This window comes from Pleurodeles waltl, chromosome 1_1 (assembly GCF_031143425.1).
Source record: "Pleurodeles waltl isolate 20211129_DDA chromosome 1_1, aPleWal1.hap1.20221129, whole genome shotgun sequence".
NCBI classification, from domain to species: Eukaryota; Metazoa; Chordata; class Amphibia; order Caudata; family Salamandridae; genus Pleurodeles; species Pleurodeles waltl.
Window position 1 is genome coordinate 599440193 of NC_090436.1, and position 23896 is coordinate 599464088.

Below are 23896 nucleotides of genomic sequence, written 5' to 3' on the forward strand. Positions count from 1 at the left end.
GAGACTCGCAAATTGCGAGTCCCAAAACCTGGTTTTTGTACATGTGGCCCTTGGTTCCATGGAATTGATATTGTGCCTGTTGGCATGAGGGGTGATAGTAAGGAATTACTCCTGAGAATGAATGACGCAAGTTGGATTTGTCGTTTACATTGTGTTGAGTGTGGACACAATAAAGATAATGAATTCCACTATTTTCTGCGACCTTACAGAGCAACTATTGGGTAACTATGGTGCTTAACCTGTTGTGTCTTGACGATTTCTGAATGTAGGTATTTGAAATTGAGTGATTTCTCATATTCACACATTTAAAAAAAATTGCATGAATCGTTGAAAATTAACAATCATTTAGGCATTTAGGGGGTCATTACAACATTGGCGGTAAAAGACGCTTACCGCCGTGCAGAAGACCGCCAACACACCACCGCGGCTGCGGAATTCCGCCACGGTCATTATGACCCACAGCTCGGAATCTGCCAAAATCCAGACACCAACACAAGTCCGCCACACCCAAAGTCAGTGATGAACTGGCGATAACAAAACCGACACCCTCACGCCAACAGGAATACGTCCACACTATCACGACCCACGAATCTACGCGGCGGTCTTTACACTGTGGTATTCCATTGGCGGTACACACCGCCGCACTCAAAATACACACACATTTACAAAACACATCCACATTGGACAATTCCAAATACACACACCTGATACACATACACCCACCACTCCCACACACCCAATACAATATAAAACACACACCCACATCACCCACAAACCCTTACGTCAACAATTGCGACAGAAGGAAAGAGAGAGACACCACCATCTACAAACTAGCATCCACAGGCACACAACACCATCACTCATACAAGCACCTCACACAACACACCTCTAAATATCACCCCTCACATCACAACACACACCACCCACACCACCCCATGGCACCACAAAGACACCCCAGGTTCTCTGAGGAGGAGCTCAGGGTCATGGTGGAGGAAATCCTCCGGGTAGAGCCACAGCTATTCGGATCACAGGTGCAGCACACCACCATAGCTAGGAAGATGGAGCTATGGCGAAGAATCGTGGACAGGGTCAACGCAGTGGGATAGCACCCAAGAACTAGGGATGACATCAGGAAGAGGTGGAACGACCTACGGGGGAAGGTGCATTCCGTGGTCTCAAGACACCATCTTGCGGTTCAGAGGACTGGCGGCGGACCGCCACCACCTCCCCCAGAACTCAGTACATGGGAGGAGCAGGTCTTGGCCATACTGCATCCTGAGGGCCTCGCAGGAGTAGCAGGAGGAATGGAGTCAAACCTTTAACTACTTCATCCCCCACCCACCTGCATGCCATCACATACCCCCACCCTCGCCCTCACCCCATCACTCCAACTCCTCACGTATATCCCAATATCACAAACAACACATCCCAAGCCCTGCATGTAACACCAAAGCATGGACACCCATCACCAAAGCATGGCCACTGCACATACCCATACACCCCCCTAAACCATTATCACACAAGGTCCTACACAGAAATGCAAGCACTGGGGTAACCATGGCACACACGGATGCAATAATCATGCCTTTACACCCCTGCAGGACCCCTACCCAACGTCACCGGACAGGAGGGTCCAGAGATGTCCACTCCACCCATAGAAGAGGCCCACAGTGATGACCGCAGCTCTGTACAACTGGATCAAGATGACCAGCCCGGCCCATCTGGGACCTCGGGACAGTCAGTTCCCCTCACACTGGCACAGGCCACTACAGAGCTTCTCCCCTCTGGAAACACCAGCACAGCTCCCACCCAGAGGGCCCATACCTCTGTCCCCAGGACACGTCAAGAAACAGTGTGTCCACCACTACAGGGAACCCAGGCTAACCCACCACCCCAACAACGCCAGGGACCTGGGGGCAGTGGTAGTGGGCACACAGTTCAGGGGACAGAGGCCCAGGAACACAGGGGAACTGGGAGGGCTGCTGTGCGACAGGGGGAGGACAGGCCAGGGAACCCACTCTCCACGAGGCCCTCTCCAACATCATGGGAGCCTACCACCATTCCCAGGAGACAATGGCAATGGTACTTGCCAAGTTACAGGAAACCCAGCGGCTGCAGGAGGAACAGTATTTGGGCTTCAGGGAGGAACTCAAATCCATCAATTTCACCCTGGGCACCATTGTAGGGGTGCTGAAGGAACTCGTGATCACCAGGAGGGACACTGTAGTACAACAAGGGGCCCCTGACACTAGCCTGGATGATGAACTGCCCACCACCTCCGCCGGCGCTAGTGGACAGGAGGCACCGCCACAGGACCACCACACCAGCACCCCACCCCCTGCAGATGGAGAAACACCCTGCAAGCAGTCCCTGAGATCCAGGACAAAGACAGAGAACAATGCCAATACCCCCGCCAAGAAATTAGACCACCCTGATTGTCATCCTTCTGTCCCATTTTGTCACCCTGTCCATACTTAAACTGCCCTAGCTCCACTTCCTATGCCCCTTTGGACAATGCACCTGTGAGACTAATAGACTGGACTCTGCCATGGACATTCCTCCACCATCACCTCTGACCATTTTACAACCCACTCCACTATTGAGCACTTAAATAAACACCCTTAAATCACAAAACAATCAGGAGTCTGTCTGCTTTCGAAAATGTGTATTAGCAATAACAGTGGCAAAATGCAATATCAAATGTAATGTCAACATACCTATGTCACACAGCACTAGTCCATGCGGAAACAAAGCAGATGTCACACAGTGGGACCCACATCTGTGAAATCGTAAGGGAAAGTGACAACTCAGTGACCATACACTGTGTGAAAATGACAGACAGATGAGAGGTAGTAGAATTAAATCAGATGTAGCAGGCAGTGTTGTCTTCTTACCTGTGTCTCACTGGAAGTATTGCAGGATCACTGTGTTCCTGTTGTCTATGTCCTCTTCTTCTGCTTCCTCGTCTTCACTGTCCACAGGCTTCACAGTTGCCACAACACCTCCATCTGGACCATCCTCCTGCAGAAAAGGCACCTGTTGTCACAAAGCCAAGTTATGAAGCATACAGCAGGCCACGATAATCTGGCACACCTTCTTTGGTGAGTAGAATAGGGAACCACCTGTCATATGGAGGCACCGGAACCAGGCCTTCAGGAGGTCGAAGGTCCGCTCTATAACCCTCCTAGTTCGCCAATGGGCCTCATTGTAGCGTTCCTCTGCCCTTGTCTTGGGATTCCTCACTGGGGTCAGTAGCCATGACAGGTTGGGGTAACCAGAGTCACCTGCAAATGTCGAGGGACAGCTGTTAGACACACACTCCCCAGACCCAAACACCTAGTCACACTGTATTGGGTCCATGTCCTCACCTAATAGCCACACACAGTGCCTCTGGAGTTGCCCCATCACATAAGGGATACTGCTATTCCGCAGAATATAAGCGGCATGCACTGAGCCAGGAAATTTGGCATTCACATGGGAGATGTACTGGTCTGCCAAACACACCATCTGCACATTCATCGAATGGTAACTCTTCCGGTTTCTGTACACCTGTTCACTCCTGCGGGTGGGTAGCAAAGGCCACATGTGTCCCATCAATGGCACCTATGATGTTGGGGATATGTCCCAGGGCATAGAAGTCACCTTTCACCGTAGGCAAATCCTCCACCTGAGGGAAAACGATGTAGCTGCGCATGTGTTTCAGCAGGGCAGACAATACTCTGGACAACACGTTGGAAAAAATAGGCTGGGACATCCCTGATGCTATGGCCACTGTAGTTTGAAAAGACCCACTTGCTAGGAAATGGAGTACTGATAGCACCTGCACTTGAGGGGGGATTCCTGTGGGATGGCGGATAGCTGACATCAGGTCTGGCTCCAACTGGGCACACAGTTCCAGGATTGTGGTACGATCAAGTCTGTAGGTGATGATCACATGTCGCTCCTCCATTGTCGACAGGTCCACCAGCGGTCTGTACACTGGAGGATGCCGCCATCTCCTCACATGCCCCAGCGGACGGTGCCTATGGAGGAGTTCAGCGAGCAGAGAGTCAACCAACTCTGAAGTACGTAACCACAGCTTAATCGGAAAATATTAGCAAATCAACATATGCCTGTATTAGTGTTTAAGCAAGGCCTAGATATGTGTGAAGCAGTCCAAAATAATGCCATGTGGGCCCATGAAATGGCGGCTGCCTGACCTGTAAAGTGGGACAAGGGGATATGAGGTAACTGCGCTGGCGTTGTACACCGTCGCTGTAGGCGGTCAAAGAAAGCGGCACTATCCTGCATTGGTTCACATTGGACCCTATGGGTCCCAGGAGCCAATGACGATGTACGCCAGCGGTGACGGTACGCACCGCCGCGGATGTGACCGCCATTTTCTCATTGTTCAATCACTTGATACCTGATCTTTGACAGGAGAGGACCTACCCTGCAAGTGCTGCTGTGACCTCAGTCTGGAAAAGACAATGGCTCGTGTGTCTGGGGCAAGGGAACCTGCCTTCAGCACGGAGGAGTTGGAGAAACTAGTGGATGGGGTCCTCCCCCAGTACACGCTACTCTACGGTCCGCCAGACGAACAGGTAAGTACAATGTGAGCATGCTGTATGGGCAATGCCTGTGTGGAGTGGTGTGGATGAAAGATGGGGGGGTGAGAATGAGGCGTGCATGAAACGACGGTGAGTGGATGTGCGTCATGGCAAGGGTAGGGATGCGGGCCAATGACTGTGACGGTGTAGACGGTAATATCTTCTCCTTTTCCCCTGTACTATTCCTGTAGGTCAGCGCCCATCAGAAGACGGACATTTGGCATGCCATCGCCAAGGAAGTCCGGACCCTGGGGGTCTACCACAGACGGAGCACCCACTGCCGGAAAAGATGGGAGGACATTCGCCGCTGGAGCAAGAAGACGTCGGAGGCCCAGCTGGGGATGGCCTCCCAACGTGGGAGGGGTGCCCGTCGCACCATGACCCCCCTGATGTTCAGGATACTGGCGGTGGCGTACCAGGAGTTGGATGGGCACTTGAGGGCATCACAGCAGCCACAAGGGGGTGATTACACTCTCATTCTGCTGATTCAGCGCGCATTGTAGGTCTCTGGGTGGGGGAGGTAGGCTGTGGGTTCCCTTAGGCCAGGGTGAGTTTAGTAGGCAAGGTCCCTTCTTAAGGCAGGCCCTGTGGCACCCCACCTGTGTACAGTGCCAACTACACCTAGTCAGGCTCCCGTGACATCCATGTGTGCAGAAATCGGGCATAGTCTTGTAACCCATGTCCCTGGGATTGATTAGGGAACTCCAAGTGCACGGCGTAGTGCAGGGGGCTTCTATGTCTGTAGTGTCTGCCAACGGTAGCGGTAATGCATGCACTGAACATGTCTTTCTTCTGTCTTCCCCCCCCTTTTTGTGGTCTCCCTGTTCTTGTGTGCATTAGCATCATCAGGCAGAAGAGTAGTGGCACCGGAGCAGGAGGGAGCTGCATCTCACATGGCCCTGGAGGGCGACACAATGGAGTCTGAATCCACCAGTGGGACAGAGGGCAAGGGGAGCTCCACGGCGGGGACAGGAGCTGAGACAAGCGAAACGGACTCCTCCCCTGATGGGAGCTCCCTTGCAGTGGCGGGCACATCTGTGCCACCCGCATCTACAGGTACAGCCGCCACCCCCCCTACCAGCACCACCCTCCCAGCAGCCCCTCAGCGTGTGTCCCGTGCCCGCTCACCCAGGAGGGTGGGCATCTCCTTCACCCCAGGCACCTCAGCCCCTGCCCCTGTCACCCCTGCTGCCCTCACTGAGGAGGCCATTGACCTCCTCAGGTCCCTCACTGTTGGGCAGTCTACCATTTTGAATGCCATCCAGGGTGTAGAGAGGCAGTTGCAACAAACCAATGCATACTTGGAGGGCATTCATTCTGGTGAGCGCCCATCAGCAAGCTTTTCAGACTCTGGCCTCATCACTGATGGCAGCCATTTTCCCTGCCTTTAGCCTCCCCCTCCAACTTTCTCCACCCAGACCCAAACCCCTGTACCTCAGCCTATCCCAAGCACACCATCAGACCAGCAAGCACACACCTCAACACACAAGGGAAGCTCTGGCAAACATAAGCACCACACATCCCACAGGCACTCACGCAAGCATCATACACATGCAGACACACCAACATCCACTGCCTCCACTGTGTCCCCCCTCCTCCTCATCTCCCTCCTCCCTCCCTGTCTCGTCTCCACTCACACCTGCATGCACTACATCCTCAGCCACTACGTCCATCACCAGCACACCCATCACCACACCCTGCTCACGTGCAGTCACCACCCCCACTACCATTCACACATCCCCTGTGTCCTCTCCCAGTGTGTCTGTGAGACCACCTCCCAAGGTACACAAACGCAGCCACACACCCACCCAAAAGCCATCCACCTCACGACAGCCTCCAGCCCATGCACCTTCACCCAAAGTCACCAAACGTACACCTCCTACAACCACTACCTCTGCCTACACTCCCAAACCCCATCCATCTACCCGTCCCAGTGCTCCCCAAAAACTTTTCCTTGACCTCTTCCCCTCACCTCCCCCACCCCTTCAGTCTCCTAGGGCCCGCCTCTCCAGGTCCCAACCCAGCACCTCAGCCACAACATCTGCGGGATCAGTGGTGCCAGTAGTAACCGGCTTATGGAGTGCGCCAGGCAGCAGGGCAGCCAGTGTGGCAAGGAGCCAGAGCACGGACAGTCCCCCACCTGTAAAGCACAAAAAGTTGGCCAGTGCCCGGCGGGAGAGAGGAAAGAAATCAGCCACCAAAGCCACTCCCAGGGGTACAGTTGGGAGTGTGGAGACAACTGCGCCACCATCCAAGGTGGGGAAGGGGCACAGTAAAACCGGCAAGTCTGAGAAAATCTGCACGGCGGACAAGACCACCACCAGCCCTGCTGCCCAGGACACCGCTGCCACCAGCTCCGCAGCCCAGGACACCGCCGTCACCAGCAGCGCTGCCCAGGACATCGCCACCACCAGCACCGCTGCCCAGGACACCGCCGCAACAAGCACCGCAGGCCAGTGAGCGCCAAAGATTCCGACTCTACTGAGGCCGCCACAAGCAGGATGTAGCACTCTGGGCACAAAGCCCCCTCCAGAACCAGTGGAGAAAGGCATCCACTACCTCAGTCCTTGGCAGGATGAAGCACTCTGGGCACAAAGCCCCCTCCAGAACCAGTGGAGAAAGGCATCCACTACCTGAGTCCTTGGAAGGATGAAGCACTCTGGGCACAAAGCCCCCTCCAGAACCAGTGGAGAACGGCATCCACTACCTCAGTCCTTGGCAGGATGAAGCACTCTGGGCACAAAGCCCCCTCCAGAACCAGTGGAGAATGTTATCCACTTGTGAGACTGTGGCTTTGCGCTCCCCAGGATTGAACAGTGGGCAAACCACCCACTGCAGAGACTTGAGAGACTGTGGCTTTGCACTCCCCAGGATACATCAGTGGGCATGGAGCCCCCTCGTGGATCTGGCGTCGTGCACTCATCCGGCTGAGGTGCCCCCTTTCCCTTCCCCCTGAGGTGCCTGTTTTCTTTCTATCTGATGCCCCAGCAGTGTTCTCTCCGTCTTGTTCGGGTATCTTGTGTGGACCTCGCCCATGCCTTTTGGGCCCAGTGGTCCACGGACTATGATAGTGGAATACCTTGGACTTGTATTCTTGGTGTATATATTTGTTTATAGTGTACATATCTTTATATATGTATATATTTTTGATTAATGTATTTGAATATATTACAATCATTCAACTCATTTCCTTTAGTCCTTGCATTCTTCCGGGGGGGGTAACTGTAATGTATCATGATATATTAATGTGTGTGTTGTCGTGGGTAAGGGTGGGGGTTGGGGTTTTGCGTGTTGCGTGTCACTGTTTTTTCCCTCCCCCCTCCCCTGTGTGGTAGGTGCAGTACTCACTGTGGTCTTCGCCGTCTGCGCTCATGCTCCTGGTAGAGGAGCAGGAAGATAAAGGCTGGAAGAATCTGGAGCTTGGGTACCATGGCATCCTGGTTCCTTGTGGGGTGTGTAGAGGTGAGCGTTTCCCCTTCCAAGTCCTGTTTCCGCCATGTTTTTGTTCGCAGTGAATCCGCCCCGGAAAAGGTGGCGGATTGAACTGTTGTAATTCTGTGGGCGGTACAGTGTTCTCCGCCTGTCTGTTGGCGGTTACCGCTGCGGTGTTTGTTTGTACCGCCTTGGCGGTCAGAGTGTTAAAGTGGCTGTCAATGTTGGCGGATTCCGCCATGGTCGTAATTCCATTTTGTTTTCTGCCGGACTGTTGGCGGTTTTATCGCCGCTTTAACACCGACTGCCAGGGTTGTAATGACCACCTTAGTATGTGCCCAGTATCTATGAAATGTGACGGAGTCAACCTTGATGGTTGATTGGTCATTTGGGTATCTGTTTAACATAATCAATGGATTAGTATTAGGAGTTCTTGTGACCTATACATGATAATAATGGGAGGCCACACTCCAAAATGGCCGCCATTCATCCACTGAGGTGCCGGATGGCTATATTAGGCTTTTTGGAAGGGAAAGTCCATATTCAAATCAGTGTATACATGGACTTGGTGAGTACATGATTGATGGTTATTTAGTGTGAGGATATTTAAGGAACTTAGGCCCTCATTACAACCCTGGCGGTTGGTGATAAAGTGGAAGTAATACCACCAACAGGCTGGCAGTAACTTCCTCCAAATTATGACAATGGCGGTGAGATCTCCGACAGACAGCCAATGTACCACACCGACCACCAGGGCGGAAACAATAAGCACCATGGCAGTAGCCACCTACGGTCAGGCGGAAGACAAACTACCGCCCACTATATTTTGACCCTGCAATCTGCCACCTTTTCCGGGGCGGTACCAATACCATCAAAAGCCTGTTGGAAACAGGGCATAAAAGTCAAAGGACTCACCATTGTAGACACAGGGAAGAACCACGCCGCCATGAAACCAGAATTGCAAGTTTTCCCGATGATCTTCTATGTTATGCGCCTGCGAAGACAACGACGATCAGTACAGCCGCCTATCACACAAGGAAGGGGGTGAGGAAAAAGAGAGTGACACACACATGCACAACACACACACACCATACACAGAAGCATATGCATTACAAAAACAATTTGATCTCGAAAATCTGCAGAATAATGTGAAGGCAACGGAATTTACGAAAAAGAATGTAATCAGTTCAACAATCTGATTTACACATTAAACAGATCTGTACACGTGTATATAAAAGGGACACTGCCCAGTCCATAGTTCACAGGGCCCACCTGGCCATAGGGTGAAGTCCAAAGCCCCACTCGAATCCTGCCCCAATCCAGAGAGAACACTGCAGGGGCATCAGTTGGCAAATAGGCAGGCACCTCGGGGAGGGGGTACCTCAGCCAGATGCGGAAACAAGCCCACTGGTTCTGGAGGGGACAACATGCCCTGTGGTTGGTCCTGGGGAGTGCAAGGCCACAGTCTCTCGAGTGGGTGACTCGCCCACTGGTTGTGGAGGGGGCAACATGCCCTGTGCTTGGTCCTGGGGAGGGCAAGGCCACAGTCTCTCGAGTGGGTGACTTGCCTGCTGGTTCTAGAGGGGACAACATGCCCTGTGGTTGGTCCTGGGGAGTGGAAGCCCACAGTCTCTCGAGTGAGTGAATATCCCACTGGTTCTGGAGGGGGCAGGCCACACAGCAGCCTTTGGAGGCTGGACTATATGGTGTCCGCCGGCGGTGATGTCTGCACTGTGGTAGTTGTTGTGGGAGGTTCCTGCTCAGCCCCTGCACCCTCCGATGGCTGCACTGTTGTGGTGGTTGTGGGAGGCTCCTGCACAGCCCCTGCACTCTCTGACGGCTGCACTGTGGTGGTGTTGTGGGAGGCTCCTGCTCAGTCCCTGCACTCTCTGATGGCTGCACTGTGGTGGTGGTTGTGGGAGGCTCCTGCTCAGCCCCTGCTCTCTCCAATGGCTGCACAACCACTGCTGGCAGTGGAGGCTCCGTGACAGCTGCTGGTGCAGGCTCCTTCCCCTTCTTTGCAACTGGTGTAGGCTCCTTCCCCTTCTTTGAGGCTGGTGCAGGTTCTTTCTCCTTCTTTGTTGCTGGGGCAGGCTCCTTCCCCTTCTTTGTGGCTGGTGCAGGCTCCTTCCCCTTCAGTATTGTTGGCCTGGAATCCTTTCCACCACGAGTAGGTGCTGCTACCACTGGGCCTGTGGACTGTTTGGCTGAGATGCTTGGCTGGGTCCTTGCTGCCCTACCCATACAAGCAGGACGGGGGCAGAAGGGTAGGGATGAGGTCAATCTGGGAAAGGAAAAGCTTTTTAGGGATGTTGGGGCGGGAAGAGGGAGGATTAATGGGAGAGGAGGATGAGGGAGTAGTTGTTGAAGGTGTTTGTCTGCTGGATTTGGGTGCAGGTGCTGTATACTGTTGTGAGGTGGATGGCTGTTGGGTGTCTGAGTGCTTGTGTTTGTGTACTTTAGGAGGGGGACAGACATGATGGGAGAGGACACAGGGGACGTGTGCATGGATGTTGTGGAGGTGTCTGCAGTGAGGTGTGTGTTCTGCTTGGTGTGGTGATGATGCTGGTAGTGGATGATGATGTAGTGCATGCAGGTGTGAGTGTGGACATAACTGGGTGGGAGGTCAAGGAGGAGGAGGAGGGGAAGACAGTGGAAATAGTGGATGTTGTTGTGTCTGCAAATGAATGGTGTGTGTGTGTGAGTGCCTGTGGGATGAAGTGTGGTGCTTGTGTATGCCTGTGACAATCTTGGGTGTTGTCTTGTGTGCATGCTCATCTGGCTGTGTGCTTGGGTTGGGATTGAGGAGAAGGGGACTGGGAAGTGGAAGTTGGAGGGAGGATGGTAGAAATAGGGACAATGGCTGCCATCAGAGAGGAGGCCAGAGCCTGAATCGATCTCTGTCGGGCCGCCAAGCCACTGTGAATGCCCTCCAGGAATGCATTAGATTCCTGCCAGCCTCTGGATGGCATTCACAATGGTTGACTGCCCTACAAAGATGGATCTCAGGGGGCCAATAGCCTCCTTACTCAGGGCATCCGCAGGTGGGCCTCCGCAGTCTTCTGTGCCCAGCGTCTTGGGTCCTCCCACTGTTAGCAACAGTGGGTGCTCCACCTGCCATAGACCAATAGTTTCCGCATGTCCTTGGCAATGGCACACCATATACCCTTCTTTTGATGCGCGCTGACCTGCAGAAGCAATACAGAGAGGAGAACACCATTAGACAAACAGTCCAGGCAGTAACACAAATGGTACCCGTTTCCATCAACATTGGGACACACGTAGCCCAGCACACAACGTGTACACCACCAAGAGGACATCCACCCACCTCCTTACACGAGGCCTTCACACACACAACTCCATGCATTCATGCTACATACATCGTGCCCACAGTGTACTCACCTGTTGGTCTGGAGGCTCATACAGCAGTCCGTACTGGGGTAGGCCCCCATCCACCAGTTGCTCCAACTCTTCAGAAGTGAAGGCTGGGGGCCTTTCCCCGGTCACACGTGCCATGGTTCCAGACACAGGTCACAGCAGCACATGCAGTGTAGGTCCTCTCCTATAGAAGGTCAGGAAACAAGTGATGAATATGATAGAAAATGGCGGTCACGTCCACGGCGGTGCATACCGTCACCGCCAGCGTAGATCTCCATTGGTCACTGTACCCTGTAGGGCCTAATTAGAACCAATGAGGAATTACACAGCGGTTCCCGACCGCCTACCGCCATGGCACACAAAGTCAGCAGCATTACCTCACTTCCACCTGTCCCTCCACACAGGACAGGCACACGCCAATTCAGGGGGGAACAGACCTATGGATTAATGCTGCGTCACGGGATAAATAGGCACTAACATGTTTGCAGATTGCGGACTGCTGTTGTGGCTCCATTGTTCAGTTTGTGACAGCCTCCTCACTCTTTTGTCCCTTAGATACCTACCGCTGCCGATGAATAGGGGATGGAGACATACCCCTGTGTACAGACCCCTGGTGGACTTAGCTACACTGGAAGACAGGCACAATATCCTCACCCATAGACTGGACAGAGTCTATGTGCCCAATTGGAGCCTGACCTGATATCTGCTATCCGTCATCCCACTGGGATTCCCCCCCTCTTGTGCTAGTTGCTATCCATTTCCTGGCACCTCATTCTTTCCAAGTGACAGTGGGCTTGGCAGCAGGAATGTCATAGCCAATGTTCTCAAATGTGCTGACAAGAGTGTTGTCTGCCCTGATAAAACACATGTGCAGCTACATTGCTTTCCCCCAGGTTGAGGATCTGGCCACTGTGAAGGCCGAATTCTATGCAATGGGACATATCCCCAATATAATTGGTGCGATTGATGGAACACATATTGCATTTGTACCCTCCTGCCAGAATGAACAGTTGTTCAGGAATCGTAAGAGTTTCCACTCTTTGAATGTGCAGATGGTGTGCTTGGCGGACCAGTACATCTCCCACATCAGTGCTAAGTATCCTGGATCGGTGCATGATGCCTTTGTCCTGAGGAATAGCAGCATCCCAAACATGATGGCCCAACTACAGAGGCACAAGGTGTGGCTAATAGGTGAGCCCTCGTTCCCACCCAGTATATGTTGGTGCATGCCTATGGTGTTGGCCATATAGGATAGTGTGTGGCTAAATGTTGTCCCTCAATATTTGCAGGTGAATCTGGTTACCCAAACCTATCATTGCTGCTGACCCCTGTGAGGAATGCCAGGACAAGGGCAGAAGAATGTTATAATGAGGCACATGGGCGAACCAGAAGGATCATTGAAAGGACCTTTGGCCTCCTGAAAGCCAGGTGCCTCCATCTGACAGATGGTTCCCTGTGCTACTCACCCAAGAAGGTCTGCCAGATAGTAGTGGCATGCTGCATGTTGCATGTTGCACAACCTGGCCCTCAGACGACATGTACCTTTTCTGCAGGAGGAGGAGACTGGAGAAGCCCCTGTGGCAGCAATGGACCCTGGACTGTGGGCAGTGAGGATGAGGAGGCAGAGGCTGAGGATGTGGACAACAGAACATCTGTGATCCATCAGTACTTCCAATGACACACAGGTGAGACAGTGCAACTTTACATTTCAATGACTTTGGTTGTATTCTGTGTGGCATTGGCATGCTGGTATTTCCTACTTATTTGCCCACATTCATTTTGCAGATGTTGGTGATTTGACAAATACTCCTGGTGTGATCACAACAGAAAGCTACAGGTCATTAATTCTATGCTCAATCTATGTACAGTTCATTTGCAATGATTGTAGCTGTTCCAATCGATACATATTTGAAATACAGGACACACTCGAAGTCGATTTTTATCAAAGGGTGTGCCCACATTCATTTTGCAGATGTTGGTGATTTGACAAATACTCCTGGTGTGATCACAACAGCAAGCTACAGGTCATTAATTCTATGCTCAATCTATGTACAGTTCATTGGCAATGATTGTAGCTGTTCCAATACATATTTGAAATACATGACATACTCAAAGTCGATTTTTATCAAAGGGTGTTTATTGTAGTGCTAATATATAGAGGGGAAAGTGCAATGGGATGGGGTGAGGATGGAGGAAAGTCCAGGGTATTGTTACAGTCTGTTCGTAGCACAGGTTCATTGTCCAAGGGGACATAGGAAGGGGAGCAATGGCAGTTCAAGGTGGACAAGGTGACTGAGTGGGACACAAGGGGGACAATCAGGAGAGTTTCATTTCCGGGCGGTGTTCTTGGCAAGTGTCTCTGGCTTCTGTCTGGATCGCAGGGAACATTTGCGGGGTGGTTCACCTTCTGCAGGAGGATGGGTGCTGGTGGCCTGTTGGTCCTCTGGCAGGGCCTCCTGGCCACTAGCGGAAGTGGAGGGCTGTTCAGATGTCTGGCTAGTGGCAGGGGCCCGCTGGTGTGACACTGCCTCCCTCATAATGTTGGCCATGTCTTCCAGCACCTCTGCTATGGAGATCAGGGTGTTGTTGATGGCCTGCAAGTCCTTCCTGATCCCCTGATACTGTCCCTCCTGCATCCGCCTGTTCTCCTGCACATTGTCTAGAATCTGACCCATTGTGTCCTGGGAATGTTGACATGCTCCCAGGATCTCGGAAAGTGCTTCCTGGAGAGTCGGTTCCCTGCTCCTGTCCTCACCCTGGTGCACAGCAGTCCTCCCAGTGTCCTTGGTGGCCTGTGCCTCTGTCCCCTGAACCGTGTGCCCACTGCCACTGACCCCAAGTCCCTGATTGTCTTGTGTGTGAGGTGTAGCCTGGGGTCCCTGTACAGGTGGGCACACTGCTAATTGGTGTGTCCTGGGGACAGAGGTTTGGGGATGCTGGGTGCGTGCTGTCATGTTGGTTCCTGATGGGGGAGGTTCTGTGGTGGTCTGTGACTAGGCTTGGGGGACCGGCTGTCCAGTGATCCCTGATGGGCCAGGTAGATCGTCCAGATCCTGAAGACCAGAGTTACTGCCGTCACTGTGGGCCTCTTCTGTTGGTGGACTGGATAGTGATGGCACCTCCTCTCCAGTGACATTGGCAGGGGTACTTGTGGGGATGTAAATGATGTATTATGCTTAATGTGTATGACATATTAACATCCCTGGCTTCCCCTCTATGGTTGGTGTTGCCCTGCCATCATTTACTTGTGTATGTTGGTGTATGGTGGGGTTGTTTCCCTATGCTGTGCATGCTTTAGTGATGAGTGTCCATGCAGGGCTGTGAGGGGTGTCCATGCATTGGTACTGCATGCAGGGCTTGGCATTGAGATGATTGCAATGTAATGGTGGAGTGTGTGGGATGGAGTGATGGGAGTGAGGGTGAGGGTATGTTTTGGCATGCAGGTATGGGGGTGATAATTGTTGAAAGTTGACTTACCAGAGTCCAGTTCTCCTCTGACTCCGGACAGGCCCTCAGGATGCAGTATTGGCAGTACCTGAGTCTCCCATGCTGTGAGTTGTGGGGCAGAAGGTGGGGGTCTACCGCCAGTCCTCTGTATAGTGAGCTGGTGTCTTGCTGCTATGGAATGTACCTTCCCCCGTAGGTCGTTCCACCTCTTCCTGATGTCATCCCTTGTTCTGGGATGCTGTCCCACGGCGTTGACCCTGTCAACGATTCTCCGCCATAGCTCCATCTTCCTTGCTATTGATATTTGCTGCACCTGTGCTCCAAATAGCTGTGGCTCTACCCTGACGATTTCCTCCACCATGACCCTTAACAACTCCTCAGTGAAACGGGGGTGCCTTTGTGGTGCCATGTGTGTTATGTGATGTGTGTTGGGTAATGTGTTGGAGTATGTGATGTGGAGTGCGTGAGGGGTCTATGGGTGTGAGTGGTGTGAGTGGTGTGTGGCTTTAGTTGTCGCAGTGGTCTTGGTGTCAGTCTTGTGCCAATGATCTTATTCATAAGGTGTTGTGGGTACTGTGGGTGTGTGTTTTATTGTGGTGTGGGTTTGTGGGTGTGTGTATGGGTGTCAGGTGTGTATTGTCCAATGTGGTGTTGTTTTGTCTGTGGGTGTCCATTGTGAGCGCGGCGGTATGTACCGCCAATGGTTTACGGCCATTGAATGTCTGCCATGGTGATTCGTGGGTCATAATGTGATGGGCGTTGTTCTGTTGGCGTGATGGTGTGGGTTTTGGGACCGCCACTTTATCACTGACCTTTGGTCTGGCAGATTTGTGTATGTGGCTATATTCTGTCAGATTTGTGTGTGTGTGTGTGTGTGTAATTTGGCGGCCGTCAGCATGGCAGTAAGCAGGATTTACCACCAGTGTCAGAAAGAGGGCCTTAATGGCAGATCAATATCTTTTGTGACCAATCTAGGAATATACTACATTAGTGCATTAGCTCCTAGGTTGTGAGTGCCAACACATTTCTTGGAACAGTCTAAGATGGATATAATGTCATGGTGTTTAGGTAGGATAGAACTTTCTTTTGGTGATATTACACAATAAAAAGAAAGGGCAAAACGATTGGCAAATCTTGGGGTCCAAAATGCATTTTGGTATTAATGAAATGGATTTCTGTTTTCTTGGATGTGAGACATTTGTATATGAGCATTGGTTGGATTCCGTTGTTACTAGTCCACTTACTACATTACTAGCTGGCCGCCGCTTTACTTGAGTATGAATTGACTGGGATCCATCGTTACAAGTGCACCCACTGCACTTCAAGATGGCCGCCACCAATTTTGGGCAAGGTCACATGGTGCACTATACAGGTGCTGCATATTTGGTTGATGAATCAACCATATAAGTTTGCTTTTAATTTGCCTTTGTTTCACAATGCTGTGCGGACTACGGCTGAGGATGTCACTTTCTGGCATACTTTAAGGTAAACTATCACCTAAATGGGAGTCATGTTAGGGTGTTGGAGGATGAGGTAGTTGATAATCTTACAAACTTGTTGTTAATAAGTTGTGTTTCCCTTTGGTTCTGCTGGCATGATGTGGTATGAGCTGTAGGTTTATGATGCTACTCACTGTTGCGATTTGGGGCAAATTAACGATTACGTTGAAGTGATGCTAGGGTGGTGGTCAACTAAGGTGACAATGATCACCATGCTCCTCCATTACACTTTATTACAATGGCAGCAGCAAATGTAGGTATGGTATTTTTTGGTAATGTGGCATGATGAAGACTGTGTGGTGCTTTGGCACTGTGCTTCATTATAGTGATACCTTATAGTCACTGAATTGGGAGTCATGGGTCCTGCAATATACTATGCAATGTTTGATTTCTGTTTATGATGTTCCATTAGGTGCCAACCATGGGGATCACTAGTCTGGAATGCATGGAGTGGGCGTGGTATGAGTCACAATGAGAACCACATCACTGGTCATAGATCCTTTGTGTTACTCTAGAAGATAAAAATGGTATGTACCCACTGCTATACATACATAGAATAATGTAATGTGTGGAGTAATTGATATGGTATCCCCATGTGTTTTGCTTTGACCAAGTTGGACACCACTATTTATGTGAGTTGCCACTGTTTTTGAATAGTTGCCAGCATTACTAACATTGGTCATTATAATTTATCTGACTCTGTGTACGCATCCCTGCTGTGTATTAATATGGTTCACATTCAATGTATTGGTTGTGATTATTGTTATGTGTTGATGACCACAGAAGGGGAATCCTATTTGTGGGGACAGTATGTTTTTCTTTGGGATGGAAGTCCTGTGATATGATGTTATTATATATGTTTTTCATGATAATTTGTAATATATTTTCCTTTGCTACTGTTCCTCTGAAAACCTATGTAAGAATGTTTTTCTTATATGTCTATTTTTGTGTAATTGGATATATTTTATACTGTGTTTATAAATTGGATATGACTGCATCGCTTTACCATTGTGTATTATATCATCTCCATTGGGGATGATTTAGATTTATATAGATTTGCTCTATTTGAGTGCATCCCTATGATGTGTATTTTAAAGTGTTGGTTTTATATGTTTTTTATATTGCGTATTAACGTTACAGCCCTGAATAAGGGCACAGAAGTAAACTAAATGCATTGGCTGGCTGTGTTCCTAATTCTACAACCACTGAAGAAATAAAAAATGATTTTGGTTTATTACTTGAAGATCTATTTATGAAGATTGTGAATCAATAAAAAGTGAAAATGAAATTTTTAACATTTTTAGTTTCAATTACTTTGATGGTGCATCACCCCTTTTGTCTTTTGAATGTTGTTAAAGGTGTTTGTTTAAGTAGAAATACATTCCTATTAGTAAAGCTAAACCAACCACTGTGGTACATTTTAAATTATGAGTTTGTGCTTCTCAAGATAAATCACTTTTAAAATATACTGCCTACTTGTATGGATTGTATGTGGTTCCTACACCTTGTAAACCTCATTGTCTTATGTAACATTTTCTATAGATTGATTTACACACGTATGATTCACTGTCTCTGTATATCATGTATGTGATTTAAAGTGCTCTGGCACCCAGCACTGGTGTGAGTAGAGCTATAAAACAAGTACAATGCATGTGAGACAGAGGCTATAGAGATATGGATGGCACTGTTGGATGGTGGTAGTGAAAGAATTTGTAGAGAAGGAGGTCATTGGGTGAAGAAGGCGCCAAAAAAGATTGTTGCACCAGATGCCACCATTGCTGAAGCTGGCCAAAAGCATTAATTTTGCTAGCATTCAAGTTTAGCAAGAGAGCAAGTTCCTTTAAATAGAACAATTAAAAACAATGCAATGTACAATGCGGTAACTGGAGATGATCAATATGTTTTTCAACAGCTATGTTGGGTGCAAACGTTTCTGCTGCTTCTCATTACATACCATCTTTCACTCATAAGAGTAGGCAGCGTGTCTGTTAACTTCCATTTTCCTACAAAATAGCCCATTAACTAAGATTTTCGCTGAAGTGACTATTAAATATATTACTACCTGCGGTTCTGTTCAAAATACTTTTTTTTCTTTTGATTTCAAGTAGAACATTTAGGGCCAGATGTATAATTTTTTCAAATAGCTATTATCTAATTGCGATTATCTGCGAATCACAATTACGTAATCGCCATTTGAATGTATGAAACTCCAGGAGTTTTATTTAGCGATTCCCAATGGCTTGCAAATTTACCTACCTCATTATTATTCATGAGGTAGGTCACAATTTGCGACCCATTTGACTGGGCACAGCAGACCACCATATCTTAGATGTCTTTTAAATAAAGAAATCTTTTTTTTTTTTAAATGCAGGCTGTTTTCCTTAAAGGAAAACGGGATGCGTTTAAAAAAGAAAAAGGAAAAGTTTTCTTTTCATTTTTTTAAGATTAGGCTTGGCCATGGGACCACTGCCTGCTCTTAAAAAATGATTTTGCATGCATTCACAGAGGGAAACGGGTCCCGTTTGCGAATGGGTTGCCACCTACTTGAAGTAGACGATAAAAAACAAATGTTTTGTGACCACATTTGGGTCACAAAACATTCCTACATACTGCTGCGATTCGATATTAGGAAGGGATGCCCTTGACACGCCCTTTCCTAATACCAAATCAGTATGTAGTCGCTATTCCAGTTTGAGATTTGGTAACAGGTTACCAAATCGCAAATTGGAATTCATACATTCCAAAATGCATTTTTGCAATCGCAAAAATGCATGATACATCTGGCCCTTAGACACAGGATCTGTCTATGACACTGAATGAAATTGCCCAGGCTCAAGGCTTCAGAAAGGTACAGATATCTAATACATACTACGCAGAAAATTAAGGTAATGTTTTTATCAGTACGATATATTTACTATTAACTTTGAACTTGAGCATTGCGCTTAAGAATGAACATAGGTGTGTGTGTATGAATGCAATGCATAAGAAAAATGCATTGTGAGCAGATTGTGGACCTATAGTCTTCTAAATGAATGTGCTTGTACACGTGACATGAGAAAAAAGCACTTTGAGTTTGAAGGGTGTGTTGTTTTTCTTCAGTTAAAAGGAAAATTATTCTTTAAATTAGATTTTTCTTTTAAAGATTGCACAGGCGAAAGCTGCTCACGTCTTACTGCCATTCCATTCCGATTGTTTACAATATTATGTGCCATGTTATTGAAGTAAAACCTCCAACAGTTTGGACATGGCGAGAAAGCGTTTTCAATGGGGTGGGCGTAACTGGCACAATTCTTGCTGGCATAATTACTGCAAGATTACTCATATTTATGCGTAATGGTGAAAGAAACATCATTCATCATTTAGCACTATTTTCAAAATGGACCCTCCCACTTAAAAAGGGCCAAAGTGTGCATTTTGCGCTAAGAAAATTGCTTTAAATGCTATGGGATCCGAACAGCAGTAGCCAGCAGCCACTCGCTCTCTCTTAGTTTATTGTTCCTGTGCTCCTGCAGTAGGATTTTTGTCCCAAATTACTCATAATGACTCAAGCTGGCGTAATTGCTTAGTTTTGATGATTTCGCATAACAAGAGTAATGCGTGATTACTGAAATTACTCTGATTACTCAGGCATAATTACTATTTCTCCCAGGCTTATTTCTGAGATATCTTGGCAAAAGTTTGAAAAAAGCTCTTTCTACTATGATGGCCTTGATTAAGACAACCTTCCGCACAGTGCACCTTTGAAGGCTCAAGAAGGAAGTGCATGTGACATGGAAGCCATAATTCAGTATAACATTTTACTGCTATAAATGAGGTCATTGCTAAATAATGTCACTAAGCACAACACTTCTGTCTCAAAATTGAAGATGTATGATAAAGAAAATGATATGTTTTGGTTAAACAAGACGGATGAACAACAGGCATTTGAAAAATACTGTACAATTTTAGAGAGTATTGAATGAGTGTCTCAGTGCCGGAGGATGATGACTGCCATTTAAAATGGACTTCTCTCTGTGCTTTAATTATAAAGGGCCGGCAAATTCCTTGTTCCCATATGTTAATTTTAAGATATTGTGAGCGCAGGAAGGCCTAGCCCAAGCTCCCCAAGATACCCAGTGTGCACTAAGAGAACAAAGGCCATGCTTGAGGCTCCGATATCTCAGCTCATCGTAATCCCATCTTGCTCTTACAGTACAAAAATTCCTCTGAAGTGGATTTCTAGTTATTTCCTTACAAATATTGCACACTGTTTAAAACTTGATCACTTTAGGCCAACATGTCACTACTGTGGGTCATCTTAACTGTTTCTACTCAGAGATGTGGGTAAGGGCGCAAACACACACAGACATACGCACACACGCACATGAACCCATAGAGCCAGAACTGAACGGAACCATATGGAGTTTTTTAACCGGTTCTGTGCCGGGGACATAATGGTTACGTCCCGCGGCACAGTGCTCCTCTGCTGAGGACGTAATCATTACGTCCCGGCACCTGAGCTCGGAGGGAGCGCTAGCTCTCCCTCTGTGGGCTTCCCCCCCATGGCAGTGCTGGAAGGGGAATCGCTTTCCCTTCCACCCCCGACCCCCCTGACACCTCCCAGTGACGTCTGATGACATCAGCACGTGATCGCGTGCTGACCTCATCAGAGGTCACCTCCCATCGTGCTGGAAGCATGCTTCCAGCGCTATGCAGAAGAGAAATGCTCAACATTTCTCTTCCGCTCTCGAGGAGGGGGCCGGCAGAGGCATGAAAGGAAAGGAAAGGCCTTTCCTTTCCTTTCATGTCTCTGCAATCATTTGGATACCAGGGAATTTTGCTTTTTTAGGTAATTGTCAAGAGGGGAGTGGCCCCTTGGGCAAGGGCTGCACCCTAGGTGGTCAAATCATTTTTAGGCCATTTCTGCCCCACCTGGGGGCAGACCGGCCTAATGTAATTAGGCTGATCGGCCCCCGGGGGGCAGAAACCACTAGACACCAGGGATTTTTTTAAATATACTTACGCGTAAGGGGAGCGGCTCCTTGGGCAGGGGCCGCTCCCCAGGGGGCCAAATTATTTTTAGGCCATTTCTGCCCCCTCCCCCCGCGGGGAGGGCAGAAAACCCCTAGACAACAGGATTATTAATATTATTATTATTGTTTTTATATGTGGGGAGTGACCCTTTAGGCAAAGGTCTCTCGCTGGGGGTGTCAATTTATTTGTAGGCCATTTCTGCCCCCAGGGGGTGCAGAAACCACTAGACACCAGGGAATTCTTTTTTTTTTTTTTATACTTACACTTAAGGGGAGCAGCCCATTGGGCAAGGGCCGCTCCCCGAGGGACAAACTATTTTTCGGCCATTTCTGACCCCCTGGGGGCAGATCAACCTAATATAATTAAGCTGACCTGCCCCCAAGGGGGACAGAAACCACTTAGGCACCAGGGATTGGTGTGTGTGTATGTGTGTGTTTTGTTTGGAGGGGCAGCCCCTTGGGCAAGGGTCACTTCCCATGGGGGCACAATACTGTTGGCCATATCTGCCCCCCTTGGGGGCACATTGGCCTATTTTCAGAAGGCCCATAGCCAGGAATGGGGCCAAAGTTGTTCTGCCCACCAGTGGGCAGATGGGGCAATTAACCCTGATCCACACCCCGGGGGGGGGGGCAGAAAGTCTACTAGATGCCGGGGAATTTAAAAACAATAGTGGGGTGGTGGCTACCAACCAGCATGGGCCTGGTTATGCCCCCACCCCTACTGAAGGGGGTAACAGTCTTTCAGCTCTCTCCCCACACACTAAAACATCTTATCCCACGGCAAGCAAGAGGACATTTGATTATTTTGGGTTTTGGTTTTACATTTGAGCCATGAGAGCTTGGTAACTCTCAAAATCGTCCCACTTGGAATGGTGAGGGCTGCAGTTTTTGGACTTTGGGACGCTGCCATGTAGAAAAATCCACAAGACCTAGACACGTCTGAAAGCCAAACATCTGGTTGATTCCAGGGTGGTGTGCTTCATGTGCACACCGTACCATTTTCTGACCCACAATGCCCTGCAAACCTCCAACTTTGCTGGATATCACAAATTTTCCCCACATTTTTGTGATGGTACCTTCGGGAATCTGCAGGAATCCACAAAATTCCTACCACCCACCATCGTCTCATCTATATCGATAAAAATTCTGCTGCACTTGTCAGCCTAAAATGTTTTTTTTAAACTGCATTTTTGGACCCGCTTTGGCTCCCCCTCAATTTTGACATGTTTTTGGCTCTTCCCTGTCACAGGGACTTGGCCCACCTACACAAGTGAGGTATCATTTTTACTGGGAGACTGAGGGGAATGTTGAGTGGTAGGAAATTTGTCCCAGTTAGGTGATCCCACACAGAAATGTGGGAAAAATGTGATTTTTTCTAGCTAAATTTGAGGTTTACTGAGGATTCTGGGTAAGAAAACATTGGGGGATCCATGCAAGTCTCACCTCCATGGACTCCCTCGGATGTCTAGTTTTCAGAAATGTCTCGGTTTGGTAGGTTTCCCTAGATGGCTGCTGAGCCCAGGACCAAAAACGCAGCCTCCCCGCAAAAACAGGTAGTTTTGTATTTGATCATTTTGATGTGTCCAGATATTGGTTTAGGGCATTTCCTTTCACGGGCACTAGGCCTATCCACACAAGTGAGGTACCATTTTTATCGGGAGACTTGGGGGGATGCTGGGTGGAAGGGAATTTATGGCTCCGCTCAGATTCAAGAACTTTCTTTCAACGAAATGTGAGGAAAAAGTGTTTTTTTTGCCATATTTTGAGGTTTGCAAAGGATTCTGGGTAACAGAACCTGGTGAGAGGCCCAGTCACCCCATCTTGGATTCCCCTAGGTGTCTAGTTTTAAAAAATGTTCAGGTTTGGTAGGTTTCCCTAGGTGCCAGCTAAGCTAGAGGCCACAATCTACAGATAGGCACTTTGCAAAAAACACATCAGATTTCAATGTAAAAATGTGATGTGTCCATGTTGCATTTCCTGAAGCGAGCATTAGGCCTACCCACGCAAGTGAGGTACCATTTGTATCGGGAGACTTTGGGAAATACAGAGTAGCAAAACAAGTGTTATTGCCCCTTGTCTTTCTCTACATTTTGTCCTTATAAATGTATGCCAGTGTGTAAAAAAGACGTCTATTTGAGAAATGCCCTGTGAGTCACATGCTAGTATGGGCACCCCGGAATTCAGAGATGTGCGAATAACCACTGCTTCTCAACACCTTATCTTGTGCCCATTTTGGAAATACAAAGGTTTTCTTGATACCTATTTTTCACTCTTTATATTTCAGCAAATGAATTGCTGTCTACCCAGTATGAATGAAAACCCATTGCAAGGTGCAGCTCATTTATTGGCTCTGGGTACCTAGGGCTCTTGATGAACTTACGAGACCTATATATCCCCACAACCAGAAGAGTCCAGTGGATGTAACGGTATATTGCTTTAAAAAATCTGACACCACAGGAAAAAGTTACAGAGTAAAATGTGAAGAAAAGTGGGTTTTTTCACCTCAATTTCAATATTTTTTATTTCAGCTGATATTTTC